Genomic DNA, 18,028 nt, shown 5'->3' on the forward strand with positions numbered 1-18,028 from the left:
AGTTTGGCTATTGTGGACATTGTTGCTATAAACATCGGGGTGCATGTACCCCTTCGGATCCCTACATTTGTATCTTTGGGTTAAATACCCAGTAGTGCAATTGCTGGATCATATGGTAGTTCTATTTTCAACTTTTTGAGGAACCTCCATACTTTTTCCAGAGTTAAACCAGGCAATATCTTAATATCTGGATTCTTTTCTTCTCATTTTAGATAGTGAGTTTATAGTTGTCTCTCATTATATATTTTTTAAATCTATGAATTGAAGAAACCAACAGAAACCTATCTAATGTTGATTAGACAGATTAGGGATATGAAATATAATACAATTTTATTGTTTTTCTTTTTTAGGGACACTGAGTGGGCATGGTTGAATTTAGCTCAAGACTTTTCTAGGGCTAAGGAGGAGGTGCTATAGATCATAAGATGCCAAGTTTCCACGGAGAAGTAATAAAACCACCTGACAGAAACAAATAAAGACAGATAACTCCATATTATGGGAAAGGCTGTACTTAAAGATTTGCTTCTCCTATATCTCCTCATAAACTCTTGATTCTTATGGTGTATGGTTTATTACAACAATTGGGAGAGGGTATGGAATGTGAAATAATTTTCAAATCTGGTGAAAGGCATGTCCTAGCTATTGCTTTGAGTTGGATTTGAAATGCAGCCCTGTCAGCTCCTCTGATAGCGGCAAACATCATTAAATCAATACTGATTTTCAAGATTATGAAAATTAAAATAGTCTCTATCATTTCTAAATTATACCAGAACCCAGATGGGCTCTAGGAACTAGGCAGAGATACTGTCCATGATCACATACAGCTTTTTCATTCCTGGCTACCACAACTTACTTGCCAATTATTTATTACCAAGGGACTCAGATTCACTATAAAACTCAAGCATTGCCTTTTCTCAAAAATTAATCTAAAACATTTAGTATTTTTTCTAAGAAAAACATGTTAATGCCTTTAATGCACATTATGCATTATACATATAGGTAAAATACCTAAATATTTTAAATTATTGAGTAAAAAAGCCACACTTTAATATACATTTATGTGGAAGGGTGAGCAGAAGTAAACATGACAATGTCATATAATATGGGTAAGTTAACAGGTTTATTGGGGAAATATAATTCAAGGGTCAGCTAAAGGGAAGCAAACAGTCTCTTGTTGACTCTTAATCCAAAAGAAATAGAAAGTGGGATTATGACATTGCTGGATGCACAGTGGAATATCCTCCAGGAGAGGAGCCCAGCTCTTCAGTGTTCTTATGGCATAAGAGTGAGAACAGCCTTGGAAATAGGATATAAAAAGATAGCACTTAGGCAGCAGATACTTTTTATGAGAATTCCAGCTGTACAGGAAATTATCTAAGGATGCTGGTGGCTAGCACCTGTGATCCTGGGATAAATTTGACTCAGACTTTTGGGGAAAGTAGGTCCTTACAGCCAGTCAGGCAACCTGAATTATTGGGGTCTTTTATTAGAAAATACTTTGTATTATGCTCCAATATAAAAATCAATGCCAATAAAAATAGTTTATCAGAACTGCTTGCTGAATAAAATACACAGTGTTCACATATGTAAAATAAGACAGGACACTATATTTCTTTCCATTTACCCAAATAAAAGAGACTAGAACTCTTTTTTTTTTTTTTTAAGATTTTTTTTTTAATTTATTTATTTGAGAGAGAGAGTGAGAGAGAGAGAGAGCACAAGAAGGGGGAGCAGGAGAGGGAGAAGCAGACTCCCTGCCGAGCAGGGAGCCCGATGCGGGACTCGATCCAGGGACTCCAGGATCATGACCTGAGCCGAAGGCAGTCGCTTAACCAACTGAGCCACCCAGGCGCCCAAGAGACTAGAACTCTTGTTATTTTCATATTTCCTATATAGCATGTAATTTGATGTTAAACTTCATAATAAATTTGGTATTATTATCCTCTTATCCTGAGGTTCAATTAGAGATTAAATAAATTGTCCACTGTTATCTGGATTAATTAGAAAATCTATACTTGAACCCAAATATATCTGAATCCAAAGCCCATACTGTCTCTCATTTTGTCAAGTGATAATTTTATAAAATTTAATGTATCTGTGCTCAGTTTTACCTCTTTTCATGCATTAAAATTATTTTTGACCAGTGCAATTCTTCATTTCTGTTCTACCAGTTCTCCACTGTCACTGAACATAGCTTTTCTCACACTCTGTTACCAAACTCAGGATTATAGGATTGGTAGAGTGGCAAATAGACCTGGAAAAGGCAGGGGGGATAAAGAGATTTTCTGTTCCATTCTATCTACAGAAACTTTGTAATCTGAGAGAAGGTCGAAATGAAGGATGGGGTACAGAATACAGTGAATAATATCTCTAAACTTTTGAAAAGTGGTTTCAGGAAACCCCATAAACCAGAGTACTGGGAGAAGTTCATGTGAAAGGGATTCACAGAAATAGAAGGGAGAGACTTGTCTCAGTTAATGTATATTGGTCTGTAAGCTAAATAATGAAAAAGATTTACAGTGTGGTGGTTTTTGGACTCTTTTTAGCCGAGAAATTCTTGATTCAAGCCAAACATTACTTAGATATATAATAAAACAATGAAATGTAACTGCTCTGTTTTTGTTCCTGTTATTATTATGAGTTGGGGAGTGTATGCGATGTCCTATTTTCATATTTTTTTCTTCCTTGGACATTTGCAAGTCAGTGATTTAGTATATTCCCACTTAATGTTTAATGTTTGTAATTATGTTTTGAATTAAATTTTATGACCCTTGAAGCCTAAGGCCATGTTTTGACCTTCTCCATGGCTTTACTCAGAGCCCAAGAAACAGCAGTACATATATAATAACTACTCATAGTGTTGACCAAAAGCTATTGATTGACTATCTGCTGAGGAAAGAAGAATGTACAATAACGTGCATGCCTTATTTCTGGATCTAAATTTGACCTCTTCCCTTATTAGTATAGTTGACTTATTTATTATTGTATCTGTAATATCTTCTTTGGTACCTGAAATCCAGCACACTCAGAATAACTATGCTGGATGAAAGGACTTTTCAGGTTCCAACTACAGATTGGGTCCTATTGGGTTTTGAAATTGATTTTTATGGCATTTGGTGAAGTTCAGCAGCATCCGTGCTTGACACTGAGCCTGGTAACCAGGAAGTTCTCTGTGAGGCCAGACTTCCTGGGTTGAAATTCTGGCTTTGCCTCCTCCTAGCAAGTTGACTGTGGGAACATATCTTAACTTCTTAACTTCTCTACCCCTCAAATTCTGTATCTGTGTACCAGAGATAATACCCGTTTCTGTTTCATTATGTTATTTTGAAGATGAGATGTGCTAGAAAGACAGACAGGAAGAAACTTCAGTACAGAGTTATCTAATAATAAACAATTTTATTTTTATTAATTTTGTAAAGACATTTTTTTTTAGAGAGGCTGGAAATTCCTTCTGGCAGATAATATGTCAATTAATCTTTTGAAAGCAAAGGTGTATAGATCTCTTCAGAGGAAAAAAAGTATACTCGAGATGCAGAATTGTCCAAGAAACAGGAAAAGACATGTCAGTCATAGATAAGTAAATCAAGACTAGAGAATATTTTAGCATCAAGGAGGGACTTATATAAGCATACACATTCTTTTATTAGTTTTCTCCTTATACCCAGATGATGCAATGTACAACATAAACACATGTGACCTCCTAAACCTAGATCTGATCTTCTGGAATGGTGAAAAAAGTGAGGTTTAAAGAGTTGTGTTTATCCATTATCAATCATAATAGTTGGCCTTATTGAACACATACCACATAGCAGGTACCTGTCTAAGTGCCTTCATTTTTTAACTTAACTATTCATCACAGCACCCTTATGAAGTAGGTACAATTAATATCCTATTTTACAAATGAGGAAACAGACAAAGTTAGGTGCCTAAGTTCACATAGTAAATGGCTGGGGATCAGAACTTAAGAGGTCTGGCTCCAGAGAGTATTCCTTAAACAAAACATGTCCTGCAGAATAAATTTTTAACTTTTATGTTTTTTGACCCTCAGACTAGGTTTATCTCTACCCTGTTTAGAAACCCATAACATTTCTAACTTGGTCAAACATCTTCTGTTTCAAACTCTTTGAGGTTTCTTGAAGCTTCACATTGACTGACTTGCTCATTTGGCTGGGTTACTGATAGACTATTTTACCTGGACCTCTGGAGCAGGTGTATTTCTTATTTATGTTTACATATCAGGACCTCTTGAGGACTAATGTCTAGCTTTTTATTGACAAGTTATCTGTCACCATTTTACTCAACTATAGACTACCTAAATACTCATTGTCTGTTAATACTTTTTTCCATCCATCCTTCTATCTGTTTTAGAATAGCTGCTACCCCACTCCTTTCCTGGACTCTGTATAATATTTACAGACACAGTAGTGCAAACCAAGGTGATAGGACTCCTGGTCAGTATCATTATGAGTTATTTATGTATATTTTAGGCTAACAACTTTTATCCTCTAGCTGCTAAATGACAAGAGAGACTAAAGAAAAAAATTACATTTCCTATAAAGAAGGTCATGTTGTGATACACAGGCAAAAAAAAAATGTTTATTTTATTTTATTTATTTGAAAGGAGAGAGAGAGAGATAGCAAAGAGAGAGCACGAGTGGGAGCGGGAATGGGGGTGGGGGCAGAGGGAGAGGGAGAAGCAGGCTCCTTGCTGAGCAGGGAGTCCGATGTGGGGGCCTCGATCCCAGGACCCTGGGATCATGACCTGAGCCAAAGGCAGATGCTTAACCAACTGAGCCACCCAGGTGCCCCAAAAATACATGTTAAAACAATATTTTTGACTGCTACATCAGTAATAAAATTGTACATTTGAGCAGTTTTCAGTTTAAAATTTTGCAAAATTTTCAAATTTATTTCTGGCAACAAGCCCAGTTAATAGTGTAATTATGGTCATCAGTAATTAGGAATAATGGTAGAATGTCTCTGAAGAACCTGGAAATAAGGAAAATATTTTTTCTTCAAGTATTAGTCTTTAAAATCAGCATTTATTAAATAGGGGAAAAGATGAGCAGTCACTCATAAGATACAACTCAAACTTGATAGAGTATGTCCCTATACTTAAGAAATAGTGTTAAAATGGGGATAGATCACCCATGAAGATAGAAAGAATTATTCATAGGGGACAGTGTTGGAAATAGGTATTATTCTAAGCACTGTCCAGGAGAGAGCCTTAAAAAAATAGATTTGGATTATTACAGTCCTATTGGCAAGCTCGAGCCTTGTTATTATGACATTAAAACATAAAACTATGTGAGTCTCATACCATTAACACTTCAGTTTAGCTAACTCATTTTTGTGCTGCATCTACATTCACCAAACAAGCTAATTATGATTTGGCTTCCTCTGTATATCTGCCTACAGGAGAAAAGGGACTGACTGTCAAGCTTCAAGCATACTGGGGGATGGAGTTGTTATCATATTAGTTGAATACTTTGGGTTACAAGGAACAGAAACCTACTTGTGCTAGCTTCAACAACAGCAAAAATCAAATAAATGCAAATATGTGAATTGGTAATGAACATGTGCTATAGGAAATAGAATGTGTCTTGGAGTTTGTGGGAATGCATGCAGACAGGTCTCAGAAGTGGGCTAAAATGAGAAACTGGAAGGCACAGAGAACCCGTAAAACCTCTCTCCAGCTTTCATTTTTCTTCTCCATATGGATGCTTCCTTTTTCATTTTCTATAAACAATTACTTCTGTTTCTGTAGACTACATGGGAATTGCAACATTACTACTTTGTGTTTCCCTAACATAAGTGTTTTTATATTTAGCCATACAAATAAAAACTTCTTTTTCCTTTCTTTTGTGTTATTGAGGTATAATTGACTTATACTTAGTACTCATAGGTCTTTGGGCCCAGGGCCTTCCTCTTTTGTACCCCTTAGAGGAGATTTCCACAGAACTCACCAAAACCTCATTCTTTTTGGTTTGAATAGACTGATCCATCCATAGCCTGGGAACTCTAAGCACTCCACCCAGGGACCCTAATAAAGGTGTGTGCTCCAGGTCTTGGCACTTTCTCTGCCTTCACCTTGCCTTGACCTTCCCATGTAGCCACTTGAGTTACGTGTATATCTGTGAGTCTGTGAAATATTTTTCTGTTTTAATTTTCTTTCAGTCATTTGTTGAACCATAGCTCACCATTAGACCTTGGGGCTCTTCTTAACGAGTGTTAATTTAACAAAGTCACAACATGTATGAGTTTTAGAATCAGCTTGTCAATTTCTACAAAGAAAACCTTCTTGAATATTGGAATTATGTTGAAATTATACATCAATTTAGGGGACTTGGCATCTTAAAAACTTTGAGGCTTCTGACCAATGAGTAAGACTTATCTCTCCTTTTCTCTGGTTCTTCTAAAAACTTTCAGTAAAATTTTGTAGTTTTTAGTGTATATAACGGGCACATTTTCAACCACATTTATCCCTGCATATATTATGCTTTTGGATCTACTGTAAATGGTATTTTCTACTCCAATTTTCAATTATTTGTTGCTAGTGTATAGAAATTCAGTTGGTTTTGTATATTGATCTTATATCCTTTAATTCTTACTAAAGTAATTTAACAGTTACAGTAGTTTTGGGGTATATTCTCCCACATTTTCTTCATCAAGAATAATGTTATTCATGAATAAAGATACTTTTAATTGTCTTTTCTAACTGGATGCTTCTTATTCCTCTTACTTTAGTTATTACCTAGAAATTCCACGACAGTTTTGAAAAGAAATGCTGAGAGTGGACATTCTTTTCTTCTTCCTGATTGCATTCAGTCTTGCAATATTAAGTATGATATTAGCTGTAGGTTTTTTACCTTTTCTTTCTTTTTTTTTTCTTTTGGATGCTCTTTATAAGGGTTAGGACATTCTCTTTTATTCTTACTTTCCTCAGAAGTTTTATCAAGAATGAATACTGGAAGGGCACCTGGGTGGCTCAGTCGTTAAGCGTCTGCCTTTGGCTCAGGTCATGATCCCTGGGATTGAGCCCTGCTTTGGGCTCCCTGGGATTGAGCCCTGCTTTGGGCTCCCTGCTCTGTGGGAAGCCTGCTTCTCCCTTTCCCACTCCTCCTGCTTGTGTTCCTGCTCTCGCTATCTCTCTCTCTCTCTCTCTCTGTTAAATAAATAAATAAAATCTTAAAAAAAAAAAAGAATGAATATTGGATTTTGTCAAATGCTTATTCTAATGAAATGATCACATGTTTTTGTTGGTGTGGATAGTGTTTTTAGTTTGGTATTATATTGAACGATAATGATCTGTTTTCTAATGTTAAACTAACCTTGGATTCCAGAGATAAACCACCACTTGACGGTGATGTATTATCCTTTTCATATATTGTTGGATCTGAATTCCAAATATTTTTTAAAAAATATTTATGCATAGTTGTTCATGAGGCATATTAGTCTGTGGTTTTCTTTCTTGTAAAATACCTTTGGTTTCCATACCAGGATAATGCCTCTGGAATGATTTGGGAAGAACTGAATTTTTTGTATGCTATTGTAATGGAATTGTTTTCTTAAATTCCTTTTCAGCTTGTTTATTGCTAGTGATTTTTGCATTTGATCTTGTACCCTGGATTCATTTATTAGCTCTAATAGCTAATATAGGACCATATCATCTGTAAAGAGATAGCTTTACCTTTTCTTTTCCAATTTGAATGCCTTCTATTACTTTTTATTGAATTTTTCTCTTGCTAGAACTTCTAGTACAAAGTTCAATAGCAGTAGCATGGGAAGCATCTTTTTGTTATTCTTCATCTTAGCGGGAGAGCTTTCAGTTTTTTACTACTAAATATAATTGCTAGCTGTGGGTTTTTGTTTTTTTTAATAAATTCCCTCTATCATGTTGAAAAAAATTTCCTTCTATTCCTAGTGTTCTAAGTGTTTTTATCATGAAAGAGTTTGTTTTTGTCAAATGCTTTCACTGCTTTAATTGAGATGATCTTTTTGTTTTCTTCATTCTAATTTGGTGTATTACCTTGATTGATTTTCATATGTTTAACCACACTTGCATTTGGGGTTAAATCCCATTTTTTCACAGTCTATGCCCCTTTCAGTGTGCTGTTGGATTCAGTTTGCTAACATTCTGTTGAGGATATTTTCCATCTCTATTCATGTAGTTTTCTTTTCATGTGATAGTCTTTATCTGACTTTAGTATCAAGATAATGCTAGTCTTATAGAATAAATTAGAAAGCCTTCACTTCTTTTCTATTTTTTGGCAATGTTTGAGAAGGATTGGTCTTAATTCCTCTTTACATGTTTGGTAGAATTCATGATTGAAGCCATCTGGTCCTGGGCTTTGCTTTGTTAGAAGGCCTTTTTTTTTTTTTTTTTTCCCCTAATTCAATCTGTCTCATTGTTATAGGTCTGTTCAGATTTTCTGTTTCTTCTTTAGTTCAGTTTGGTGGTTTGTGTATTTCTAGGAATTTTTTCCATTTCATACAGTTTGTCTCACTGGCGTAAAATTCCCTTACAATCTTTTTTTTCTTTCTATAAGGTCAGTAGTAGTGAACTCCTTTTCTTTTCTAATTTTCATTATTTGCACCTTTTCTCTTTTTTTAACCAGTCTAGTTAAAGGTTTGTTAAAAATCTTGTTGATCTTTTAAAAGAATAAACTTTTGGTTTCACCAATTCTTTCTATTGCTTTCCTATTATCTTTTTTTTTATATATCTGCTCTAATCTTTATTCTGTCCTTCCTTCTGTTAGTTTTGTGTTTAGTTTGCTCTTCTTTCTCTAGATAATTTAGGTGTAAAATTTTTCTATTGATTTAGGTGCAAAATTTTGCTATTTATTTGAGATCTTTTTTTTATATGTTGGCATTCATTCCTATAAGTTTTTCTCTAAGCACTGTTTTCTTTGCATTCCATGTATTTTGGTATGTTTTATTTTCATTGGTCTTAAAGTAATTTCTAATCTCCCATGTAATTTCTTCTTTGTTACATTGGTTGTTCACTAATGCGTTGCTTAATTTCCATATATTTGTCAATACTCCAGTTTACTGTCTGTTATTTTTTTTTTTTTTAAGATTTTATTTATTTATTTGACAGAGAGAGACATAGTGAGAGCAGGAACACAAGCAGGGGGAGTGGGAGAGGGAGAAGCAGGCTTCCCGCAGAGCAGGGAGCCCGATGTGGGACTCGATCCCAGGACCCTGGGATCATGACCTGAGCCAAAGGCAGACGCTTAACGACTGAGCCACCCAGGCGCCCTACTGTCTGTTATTGATTTACATTTTCATTTCATTATGATTGGAGGCAAGATACTTTCATTATTTCAGTCTTTTTATATAAAGACTTGTTTTGTGGCCCAGCATATGGTCTGTCCTGGAGAATGTCTCTTGTGTGTTTAAGAAAAACGTATATCCTGTACATATATTATCATTGTCTCTATTTTTGCTTTATGCAGTCCGTTTGTAAGAGCAGCTTTAGGGCGCCTGGGTGGCTCAGTTGGTTAAGCGACTGCCTTCGGCTCAGGTCATGATCCTGGAGTCCCAGGATCGAGTCCCGCATCGGGCTCCCTGCTCGGCAGGGAGTCTGCTTCTCCCTCTGACCCTCCCCCCTCTCATGCTCTCTGTCTCTCATTCTCTCTCTCTCAAATAAATAAATAAAATCTTTAAAAAAAAAAAAGAGCAGCTTTAAAAATAACTTTATATTTACCTTCATTTATGGTTGTTCTTGGACTTCCCATTTTTTATGTGTAGATCCAAATTTCTACCTCATATCATACTTCTTCCTGAATAACTGCTTTTACATTTCTTGTAATACAGGTGTTTTGGCATTGAATACACTTTTTAATTCTTTTTTTTATCTGAGAAGGTTTTTATATCTCTTTCCTTTTTTAAAAGATTATTTATTTGAGAGAGAGAGAGAGAGCATGTGCAAGCCAGGGGAGAGGCAGAGGGAGATGGAAAGGGAGAGAATCCCAAGCAGACTCTGCACTGAGCATGGATGCAGGGCTCAATCTCATGACCCTGAGATCATGACCTGAGCCGAAACCAAGAGTCAGACGCTTAAGAGACTGAGCCACCCAGGTGACCCTCTCTTTTGTTTTTTAAAGATAATTTTTCTGGGTGTAGATTTTTTGGTTGATTTATTGATTTATTTATCTTTTAGCACTTTGAAGATGTAACTCCATGGTCTTTTGGCTTGTGTGGTTTGTGCAATGAGTAAGAAACCAGTTTGTTTTTAGTAATAATAGCAAATAATGACAAAAATAAGCATTTATGTAGTCTTACTATATTTAGGCACAATTGTAGTACCTTTCAAATATTATTTATTTTTTAAATTTACATGTCGTCTTAAAAATTTGTTTAACAAAGTGAATTTAACTGCTTGTACACATCTTGAAGGAGTAAACATACATCCATACACATTTCCATTTCTTCTTAACATATATACATGTTAAGAAGAAAAATGATAAATGACTAGTGTCAGAAGTAGCAATGAGCTCTCCCCTAAAGACTAAAGATTGTTTATTTAATTTAGAAAATGAGAGATTGTTGATGCTCTTAGTTAAATTTTTTTGGTAAAATATTTATAGGGCTAAAATCAGATTATAGTGGGTTGTAGATATAAAAGCTATTGAAAAGGAGATAGGGCAAAATTAAGTTAGTCTTTTGAAAAGTTTGCATGGGAAAATGGAAAAGTGTGAAAAAGGATAATAGGAATAGTTATAAAATTTATTATGATAAAAGTATATAGAACACTAAATTTAAACATTTATTATTTGCTTACTATGCTGAGCACTTTACATACATTATTATGTATACATACATTATTTTAGTCAATTTGCTTCAGTCTTATAATAGTATTTTGAGGGAGATTATATTAATTATCTCAATTGTACAAATAAGGAAACTGAGGCATAAAAAGATTGAGTTACCTATCTGTGTCTTGAGAGTTTTGTTTAAAAAGAAAAATGAAGTCTCTCTCTCTCTCTCTCTCTCCCCAGAAATACTGTAATAGAATTTGATTGCTTCTTTGTCTTGGTTAAAATACATGGGCATGACATCTTTTGTTTATTTTTTTTAACAGGTAGAAGTCAAATGTGAATTAAAGTTTACCTTGTTTTAATTGCCACATGAAATATTAATAGTAAAGCCAATTTAGAGAATAGTTTGGCAATATCTACTGAAATTTAAATGCTCATTTCCTTTCATTGCAGATGAGATTTTCCAAAATAAGGCTGCCCAATGTCATGATGACATCTTCCTTCAAAAGTAAGGTTATGTTTACTTCCTTTGAAACTAGACAGATCTGTGTGAATATCTTAACCCTTACAATGTAATGAAAGTGATGATGTGTGGCTTTTGAAACCAGGTTGTAATAAGCAATATGGCTTCCTTCTGACCTTTTCCCTGTCTTGACAAGCTTGTTCTGGGAAACACTGCCACCATGTTGTGAAGAAGTCCAGGTGACACAGAGAGGTCATGAGTGGATATTCCACTGACAGAGTGGGCCAAGCTTGTAGCTGACAATTAGCCACAACCATCAGATAGATTTGAGCTCTTGACTTCAGATCTTGGAGCTGAGGCCTTAGACATCAGAGCACAGACACAAGCCATCCCCATTGTGCCCTGTTTGAATATTTGACCCAGAGGAACCATGAGAAATAATAAATAACTACTGTGTATATGGTGTATAGCCACAAGCTTTTGAAATAATTTGTTACCCAACCATAGATAACTGAGATGTGTTTGTTCCAGTAATCCATATTTGGTATGTACTCAGGAAGTGTTGTACAATAAGAAATAATATGAAAAATGTTTGTTGAGTCATAATTTGTAAGGGCAAGAAACTTGAAAAATCTAGAAATAAGCATCTAAAAATCAGAGACTGGCTAAATAATCTTAGAAAATACATACTATGAAACACAATTCCATAATTTAAAAAATCAAATTTATTTATGGGGAAAGTTTTTTAATACATACTGTTGGATAAAAACAGCAAAGTACAAAAGGGAACATAACATTTATGTAAAACACATACATATCCCCAAAATAATATTACATATTTTCTACTGGAATATAAAAGTCAGTCAAAACTGGTGTGATAAGATGCACCCAATCTAATGCATAAATGAGGGTAACAATAGTACAAATTCAAACTAACATGAGTTAAACAGAAAGAGGAAGAAGTTATTTGGGGTTCTATTCTGTGCAAGTTATTGAACTATGAGTCTCTTTGATGTTATTTTATACATATCTCATAATAATCTTGGAAGTATATATTATTGCCATGTTTTTTTAAGAGAAGATAAATGATTATAAGGGTATTTAATACATGCTGTAGAAGCTAACCAGGCTTAGTCAGCTACATAATTGATTCTAGAGAGCCTAATTTCTGACTGCTTAGTACATATGGGCCCCTTTAAACGTACATACTGCTTTTGATATTTATCTTTAATCAAATAATTTCTTAAACCTACCTAACCTTATTTTCCTCATGTACAGTGCCAAGGGGCTAAATGATGAATTACATGATTTTTTTAACTCTGAAATTCTGAAAGCACATTGTAGTTTGAATCAAACTGAATGGATATACGTTAGTGGCCTCTCAGGTCATTTTTTTGCTTCCTTTATTTCAGTAGACATTTGTATTATACCAATCATTCAGAGTTTTTTGATGTTCTCCTTGAGGATTATGGAGAATGAAGCAGAAAGTTTCCATGACTGTTCTGAAAACAATTGCCAAATGCTATTTGTATGAAGCTTGTTTATTCATTGATACCAACTCCACAGGTATATGCAACAGATCATCCAGCTGAATGCAAGCAGAGGTTTGGGTAACACTTGATTCAAATCAAATTACTGTATGTGAAGGAGCTGGACCTTCCTTCCTCTGTGATTGCCTCATAAAAACCTTTCTCAGTCACTTGAGTATGCTTTGGTTCTGTAAGAAATGGCATTATCATGTGTGGCATTCACATTTTGGCTTAAGTTAGTTCTAGTTTAGTGTCTTCTTCATTGCAAAGCAAGTATTTCTGGAAGAGCCAGATCTATGCTAGTCCTAAGTTAGTAGAGCAAGGAGGAGTAAGAGAAGCAAAGCAGTTTTAAGTAGAGGGTACTAGAAAAACAAAACCCCAGTGATGTGCAAGAGTACATAGTCAAGAAACTGTCAGTGGTCAAGTTGACTGGTTCATCTACGTGTGTGTGTGTGTGTGCGCAAATATGCAACAAGAGAATATGCAGGAGAATGGGCAGAGGAATAAGCAGCAATAATAAGATTATTTCTCAGAACAAGAACCAGGTAATATAGGCCTAAGGCATTAAGAATTTGTTATATTCAGATTCTTGGTAATGTGTTGGTTCACCTTAATTAGTAACTCCACTTCTCTTAAATAGATTTTAATCACCATGAACGTTCAGGTACTTCCGTTTATCATCTTATGTCAATGCTATTCATCTTGTGTGTATAGTGCTGTGCTTTGTCACTTGGCCATTATACTACCCATTAGTTTCCTTGAATATATTCTTTTCCGTAATAACGAGTCAGTGTCAAGAAATCTTGTGGCAAGATCTTGATATATTTTTAACTGGAGGACTCCTTTAAAAAATGAGTCAATGATGAAGGATTGTCTTGTAGTGAAGGGGGAAAAAAAAGTAGAAAGTTAATGAATCTGGACTTTGACATGTCATATATCTTATGCAGGGACACCCAAGAATTGTTGGAGAATGTTGGACATATTCCAGGAATTGTCATGGCAGGATGGTAGCCAGGTTGATGATGATGCATTGTCATTTTACTTTTGGAAAATCCTGTGAGGCTCGCTATGGAGTCTGGCAATAGCAATTACAATTACTGTACTTCATTTTATTCACTTGGGCAAAATAATGTCATTCCACTTAAAACATACAAAATTACAAACTAATAATAAAGCTCTCTTAATGGCCCTTAGAGCAAGGAGTTAACCTTGATGATAAAGTGATGTAAGGCTTAATAAACCTTGTTTTTGGCTAAGTCTCAGAGAGAATGAATTCTGTGTGATTTAGCTGTGTAGAATCAATAATAACTGACTGCTGCCTGGCACTAGTTGAATCTGAGGACTGAGCACAGTGCTCACACAGGTATGGCATTTGCGCAGGCTTTCTCTGCCTGCCCTCACAGTGCTTTCCTTTTGCTTTTCTTGTCATCAAATGACTCTCCTCTGTGATGTGAGCCTCAAGTGCTTTGGCGTGTATTTGACTATGGCTCCCCAACAAGGATAGTCTCACTAATGAAATCAAGCACAGTTAGTTGTTTCAGATATTTATGTGCTAAATAACAATAAACCTTGGGTAAATATTCTAAACAGCCAATCCGATAGCAAGCTTTGTAGTGAACTGGGTAAATACACCGGCATTGTGTTCAAAGATCTTTTATAAAAGAAAGTTGTTGAGCAGCTCCACTTAGAGCTGTCACTTAAAAAATTTACAAAGCCTGGATATTAGTAGAATGCTATATAGACCAGGAAAATTCATATTGCCGAATTTTGAAGAAAGGGTATCTGGACAAAGTCCCTGTGTAAGAAGACACTTGCCTGACTAAATTTACTGTTTTCTCAGTCTTGTGGACTCAAGAAAAAAGAAAACTTTCTGTTGAGTGTCCTGGTAGACACTAGAACTGAGGATGTGGAATTATCTAAGTAAAAGTCTTGAGAGCATGATGTACAAAATATGCAGCTGTATTCATATACACCAGAATGTATGGATATTTACCAGTTTATTCCCTGTACCATTCAGAAAGTAGCTAGTCAGAAAGTTATTTAAGTGAGTCTAAATTAACATAGGGGTAATTAATTGCATGTTACAAATGAGTAATTGCCTCATGCTATAATATTTGAGGCAGATGAGATTCTTAAAGTAGCTTAACAGGGATGCATTCCCATGGCCAATGCTGGGTAGCATCTTCCCATTGCAAGCTGACCCATGGACACTGTCATTGCCTATTTGCTCCTTTGGTTTCTCCGATTTTATATATATATATTTAATTTTCATATTAGTTTTGTTTTATATAAATAGTAACAGAAGTACATTTATAATATAAATAATGGCAGTGGTTGGAATGCATTGAAATCTAAGAGCCAGTTTACATGCTGAGAATTTAAAGGTATTTCTAGGACTTGCAGGCATAGATTGAGGGTCTCTGGAAAGAGGCTTTATGCTCAGAGTTCCAGGCTGAATTCCAGGGGTACGAATAAACCCCAAGGTAGTTTTGTGGATTGTGGGAATAGAAGGGCCATGTGATCCACTTCCTATATGGAACACTAGGACAGTAAGCAAGGGTATTTTTCCATTACCGTTTAAATGGAGAAGAATACAACATTTTCAGGATGTCAGAAAGAGTATGAGGGAGCTGGCCGGGGATCTAGAAGGTATCGGGTTGGACCATGTAATTGGACACCAGTTGAGACTGTGTCCCTGACAGCAACCAGTGTGGAAAAGCTGGGAAGCTGAAAAAAGGTTATAACTCAGTAAGGCTATCATGGACAGAAACCAGCCTCTGACTGTCTGAATTTTTCTCTTGAGGTCATGGTCAGTTTAAGCCTGGATACCTAAATTATCCAGCCCATGGAAAAGGAAGCGAAAAAGGAGAAATCTTAATTGGCTGAGTTTAAACTTGAAATGGCTGAAAAGTATACAAGCTTATCTGATGTTAACTAGATAGATTTTTTTTTTTGCCACTAGTCAGAAAATAGTCTCAAGATAAATTGAATATAAAAAAAAGTCAAGCTAAATTTTGCCAATCAGAATTTGTGGCTTGAAAATACACATCTGCTTTTTGTTTACATGTATGTATAAGTGGTTGTGGGGTTTATACTGAGATTTAAGGCATTTAGAACATTATTAAAAAGATGGGTTGTTGAGGTTTTTTAAGAGATAGAGAATTTGGGTAGCTATAATTCAAATTTATAAAACAACTATTCACAAATATTTCAATATTATCGGTTTAATGACAACAGATACTCTGTCTTGACACAGTTTTACGATGAGATTTGTAATCTGGAATTAATGTTACTGACTTTGCTGTTAGGTTTCTTTAAAAATTCTGTTTATTAAGTGTGTAATGTTTAATGATAGCATGTGAAGAAGAGGAATTAGGACATTCCTGACCAAATTTTGAGCTATAGTGGCCTCAAGATAGCTTTAACTTCTTTATTTCTCTTATACAGCAATTTATACTAATTACAACAATTCATTTTAGCTAACACATGTGGAAACATAAAAATGTAGAACCATACATAATGAAATTGAAAGTGATCATAAAATTTTAAAATAAATTTTAATATGAGTGGTTCCATGCAGCTGCATATTCAGACTTCTTTTTCTTATTTAGGTCCCCAAATATTTCATTGGTTTTTGTTATTTCATGATCAGTATGAATGCCATAGCCCAACAATTTTGAGCAATAAGTAAAACAGGAGAAACTCATTATCATATAAACTTCGTAGAAATAATATTGAGTTTCAAATCATTGGAAATAGTAATAACCAAATTAGATACTATCAGACTTTTCTAATACAAAATATATGTTTCTCCATTCTATTACTTGAATACTTGAGCAATTAGATGCCACCAGCAATGTTCAATTTGATTAGGGGTTTTTGGCTTACTACTTAATAAGCTTAGTTATGAATATTAGCTCACTATCTTTTAGATCTAGAAAAAAAGCCAGAGTATTACAAATGAGTTAGATTCCCTTTAAAAAAAAAAAATCTTATTTGGTTTTAAAAGACCAGCAATCACAGGACAGTGAAAGTACTAATAGTAGCAGAAATTAACAAATATGCATATAGAAGATATTGAAGAGGTGAGGTTGGGGTGAGTGAGCAAGTAAAGTAGAAAACACATGAGCAGAAGTATAGGAATCTGAAAAAAATGTTTATATAAAGTGTTTCCCATCATTCAGTATGTCTATCATATCTGGTGTGAAGAGGAAAAGGCTTTGGATGGCTGGAGAAGTATACAGGACCATATTATGGAGAACCTTAATTTCCATGCATCGACTTAGGACTTTATGCTGGTCATTTCTTTCTTTTTTTATGCTGGTCATTTCTAATGGGACATTTCACCGAGCCATAGGGTTACCTTAATCATTGTGACTGCCATTTTCTTGAAGAAGAAAGAGAAAGAAAGGAAATTGGGGTTGATTATGAGGCTTGAAGGGAATATTGATCATTAATAATAGCCAATGAGGAAAATGGGAAAGTGTGCAATAATCAGGACAAGTTTTTTAGAATGGCACTGGTGTTTAACTAAGATCATGTGTTAGAACTTTGTTATGTTGCCCATAGATAGTTTTATTCAACTGTGCTAAGCAACCATGGTAGGGAAACAGAAATGTGAAAAAGAAAAAGTGATCATAGGTGTTATGATATAGAATAAATCTTTATAATATAAAGTAAGTTAAGAACAGGAAGCTATCCTATGGTCAAATAAACAAAAAAAAAACAACCTTCAAATTCAATGTGTTGACCAGTTTCTTGCTCTCATGACTAATACAGGTTGAGTGGTGTTAAGGTTGAATTGTGTCCTCCAAAAGGTATGTTGAAGATCTGACCCCTAGGACCTAAAAATGTAACCTTATTTTGAAATAAGTTCTTCACAGATGTAGTCAAATTAAGATGAAGCCTTTAGAGTGGGCCCTAACGTAGTTTAACCAGTCTCCTTATAAAATGGTGAAATGTGGGCACAGATACAGACATATGCAGAGGAAAGATACTCTGAAGAGACACACAGAGAATAAACTATTTACAAGCCAAGCCTGAAGCTACCAGAAGCTAGGGGCAAAATGTGGAACAGATCATTCCCTAGAGCCTTCCGAAGAGAGCACAGACCTATTGATACCTTGATTACAGAGTTCTGACCTCCAGAACTGTGAGACAATATATTTCTATTATTGAAGCCCCTTAGATTAAGGAACTTTGTAACGGCAGCCCTAGGCCACTAATACACTAATTTCCACCTTTTTGTAATTTCAGCATCTAAAAGATGTCAT

The sequence above is a fragment of the Leptonychotes weddellii genome, chromosome 3 (assembly GCF_054177405.1).
Source record: "Leptonychotes weddellii isolate Sample4059 chromosome 3, ASM5417740v2, whole genome shotgun sequence".
NCBI lineage: Eukaryota > Metazoa > Chordata > Mammalia > Carnivora > Phocidae > Leptonychotes > Leptonychotes weddellii.